The sequence below is a fragment of the Thamnophis elegans genome, chromosome 4, assembly GCF_009769535.1.
Source record: "Thamnophis elegans isolate rThaEle1 chromosome 4, rThaEle1.pri, whole genome shotgun sequence".
NCBI classification, from domain to species: Eukaryota; Metazoa; Chordata; class Lepidosauria; order Squamata; family Colubridae; genus Thamnophis; species Thamnophis elegans.
The window spans coordinates 45934998-45939522 of record NC_045544.1 but is presented as its reverse complement, the minus strand read 5'-3'; the positions used below and the strand labels follow the sequence as shown (position 1 = coordinate 45939522).

General features: G+C 40.1%; 1 pseudogene; it reads left to right on the top strand.

Moving 5' to 3' along the window:
- The first annotated feature begins 3405 nt into the window (after nt 1–3405).
- LOC116508574 lies at nt 3406–3584 on the top strand (annotated as a pseudogene).
- The last annotated feature ends 941 nt before the right edge of the window (nt 3585–4525 follow it).

Genomic DNA, 4525 nt, shown 5'->3' with positions numbered 1-4525 from the left:
TGAATTGGCAGTACAGAACATGAAAGTTGACTGGCTAACACCTCCAAATCAAAACTAAATACAATACTAAATTATATGACATCGAAACAGAACCACACAAATTGGATAAAATTATTCAAAGCTCAGATAGAACGATGATAGGGAGAATATATAAATTTCTCCTGAAGTATAAAATGGAAGAGGAAATTGTGAAAGAACAAATGATAAAATGGGCGCAGAACCTTGGCTATAATATTGAATTAGACAAATGGGAAAAATTTTGGGAAACAAACTTAAAAATGACGCTATCAGTTGCATACAAGGAAAACCAGTACAAAATGTTTTACAGATGGCATCTGGCACCAACAAGGTTAGCTAAAATCTTAACAAATACCTCCCCAAAATGTTGGAAATGCGAATCAATACACGGAACATATTACCATTTATGGTGGACCTTTGAGGAGGCTAAAAATTTTTTGGAAAAGGATCAAAAATTGGCTGGAGGCAATAATGGGTTAAAATAGAATGGAAACCTGAAGTTTTTTTTTATTAGGAATAATGTCTGTGATAAGGTGACCAGATTTTCAGATTGGTAAAGAGGGACACCATTGACCAGGGGGGGAAGCTAGGCCACAGCAGTTACTGCCAGCCCGCGGGCTCGCTAGGGACATCTGGTCACCTTAATTATACATATCCTCTCTCTCTCTCTCTAGCCATCCATCTGTCTGTCTGTCTGTCTATCTGCCTGCCTATCTGTCTATCTAGTTATGGTATCCCTCTCCTTCTCCCTCTCTCCCTCTCCATCCATCTATCTGCCTGCCTACCTATCTCTCTCTCTTTCTCTCTATCCATCCATCTATCTGCCTGCGTATCTGTCTTTCTAGTTATGGTATCCCTCCCTCCCTCCCTCCCTCCCTCCCTCTCTCTCTCTCCGTCTGTCTATCTGCCAGCCTACCTATCTCTCTCTCTTTCTCTCTATCCATCCGTCTATCTGCCTGCTTATCTGTCTATCTAGTTATGGTATCTCTCTCTCTCTCCCTCTCCCTCTCTCCCTCTCTCCCTCTCTCCCTCTCCCTCTCTCATCTCATTATCATCTATCTCGTGTTTCTCCACCTTGAAGACTTGAAAGTATGTGGACTTCAACTCCCAGAATTCTGGGAGTTGAAGTCCACACACTTTCAAGTCTCCAAGGTGGAGAAACACTGATCTATCTAATTAATATAATTATTTCCCCCTCTCTTTTTCACGCTCTCTCTCCCGCACACACACGCAAATGCATAGGACAGCCCACCTCACACACAGGTAACTCTGGGCGGCTTACAACATTATGATGCACACCCAAAGCAAATAAAGTCAGGTGCCTGGGATCCCAACCCTCCTTTCACTTTCACTTGTCCCCCCCCAACCTTTCCAAAGCCAAGCTTCATCCGATTCTAACCAATCCCAGCGTCTCTCGCATCTCTCCTTTGCAAGCGTCACCCTGGCCCCTGAGCATGTGCAGAGGGCTGGGATGGGAGCTGGAGTCCGATGCCACTGGCAATCTGGGGCTGCTGTAAGCAGGCGTGGGGCTTCAGGGGAGGGGGGATGCGCAAAGCCCCCTCCTCTAATGCTTTGGCTCTTCTAAAGAAGGGGGTTGGGGGGGCTTGTGCAGACCCCCTCCCCCCAATTCCCGCATCTCCTTGTAGGAACCCCCAATCGCCAGGGGCATCTGACTCCAAATCCCATCGCAGCAGCCCCCAATGGCCAGTGTCTTAGGATTCCAAATCCCATCACAGGAATCCCCACCCAGCGGCCAAAAGCCTCTTTCTTGACAGCGCTTGACAGCATTGTTGGGGCCTGCAGGCAAAAGAAAGCACTTTAATCAGTGGGGTGAAGCGCTTTCTTTCACCTGCCTGAGCTCTGATGCGGGCGAAAGAAAGCACTTTTCTTTCACCCGCATCAGAGCTCAGGCGGGCGAAAGAAAGTACTTTAATCAGTGGGGTGTGTGCAGGGAGGAGAGGAGAGATTCCTCCCAGCACCCAACTGATTAAAGTGCTTTCTTTCGCCCATATCAGAGCTCGCCCGCCCGAAAAATTGGGACTTTTTAAAAACGCCATGGGACAAATTGTTAGAAATCATGACTGTCCCGCCAAAAGCAGGACATCTGGTCACCTGCGAAATACAAAAAAGAAATCCAGTATTTAATATTACATATAATTACAGTGGCAAGAATTGCCTTTGCCCAAAAATGGAAAAACAAACTAACTCCAAGCGAAGATGAAATAATAAGAAAGGTTGTGCTGAAATGGACAAACTAACTAAAGAAATCCAGGGGAAAGAAGAATTGGAATTTACCAGGTATGGGATAAATGGTATAGGTGGATGGAGGAAAGAAACAAGAATCAATGAAGGAATATAACAAAACTCAAAAATAATAGTTATGACTAAAATAAGAGGGTTCAGAAAGGTGAAATCCAAATGAAATACAATAGAAGAGGAAATAATATAAGGTGAGCGGTATCGATTGATAATTGCAGGAAGCTCCTGTTCATATTGTATTGTGTAAATGTGGTGTATGGCTAAGTTTTGTGTGTGTGTATTTTACATGTTTGTTAATAAAAAAAAGAAAAGACAACATTCCTATTACAATGTTCCACTGATATGGCCTCTGCCAGTTACTCTTACAAAAATAGACCTGTTTTACCACTCCTTTTCAGCTCTGCAATACTAAGTAGTTGCATTTTTGCTGGGATTCTGAAGAGCATAATTTTAAATCTTTTATTAGAAACAAGCAAGTCAGCCCTTTTTAGTCATTATTAATTGCCTATGTATTCCTAATAAATGCAGATAAATTAGGCGAAGAAAGAAACTGCTGGCAGGGAAATCAATAACTTACTCTGGATGAACAGCCTAAATATAGAACTTAAAAGAACATAACCCAGCTGTTACACAAGCAAGAAGTTATAAAAGAGGACTTATTTTAATGTTTGCAATATATTTTGAAAAATAATATATTTCATAAGCATGCTGGCTGATATGTGGGCACATGTTGAAGACAAAACTGTCAAAATTCTCTACAGAAGCCATTTTTCTGAATAACCCTCTAATCTAATTAGATTTTATACTAGAAATTAGAAAGAGTTCAAAATATGTTAAACTTCCAAATAGATATAAAATATTATGTATGTTTTCTAGCTAATATACAAGTAATCCTCGACTTATGACAATTGGGACCAGAACCAAACAAGGCAGTTTTTAAAGTCAGTTGCACCTGGTTTTACAATCTTTTTTTGACAAAATTATTAAGTGAATCACTGCAGTTTTTAAGTGAATCATGTGGTTGTTGAGAAAATCTGGCATCTTCCACGGACTTCACTTGTCAGAAACTGGCTGGGAAGATCACAAGTGGAAATTTGGTGCCCTGATATGCTACAATCATTATAAATATATGCTTCTCGGCCTTTTGGCTAAGATCAAGTGTAGTATATATGCCAGTTGCCAAATGACCAAATTTTGATCATGTGACTTGGGGATACTGTGATGGTTGTAAGTGCGAGGATTGTTTTTTTCAGTGTCACTGTAACTTCAAACAACTGCAAAATGAATGGCTTGTAAGTTGAAAACTAGCTGCAGAATGCATGTTTTTTCCATTTTCAAATAGGGCTGCCTATCTTGATGAAGTCAGCTCTCAATTTTAATGCTTTTGCCTGCTGGCCCTTTGAAATAATGGAAAACATCTAATCTATGTTTTCTCAGCAGATCCAGCTTTCAAGCAAACTGCAACAGTCATATTTGGATATACTTTACCAGGTCTGTTGTTAGTCCTGATTATTTTGGTGTCAAGCTGCTGTCTATATAGATACACTCATTTGGTGAAGCAAACGTATCCCAAAAACCTGGTAAGGATTCTTTGTCATTTTTGAAATATATAGTGCTGTAATTTTTTTCAGGCAATGTGCAATGAAGCCTAGTTTATAATGGTAAAAATGGCATTATTTGAAAAAGCTCTTTAGCTGCAATAATGGTGGACATTAGATACAGACAGTAAGTACAGAATTGCCGGTGTTGTAATTTCTCACATGTACTTAACAAAAGTGCACAATAATAAGAATTAGCAGCTGTATAGAAGTCAATTTTGCATTCCCCGCCCCTTGGGTAAATTTACACAAGATAGTTCAGCTGAAGAATTATCTCTTTTACAGGTACTGAAGAAGCAAACCACATTAGGAAGCAGTTGCTCAAAATTCCTTTGCCAGATAGAGATGATATTTTTGGTAGTAAGATGTCTCTTTTTCACCTGTACAACTATTTGGTAGAGTTCTAAGTGCTTTACATGACTAAGGAGGATCTCTACAAAGGACTTACAAAGTCTTCTGGAATCACTCAGTCAGAAAATAGAAAGGTGTTAATATACAAATGTACGTTTAAAGGAGAATGTGCATTTAACTATTTAAATGAAAATAAATTGTGGAAGAGGAAATTTAAGACTGTTATATAAATACAGAACCGGGAAGAACACCACCCGATAATACACCAGATTGAAGAGGAAAACATGTAAAGACAACAA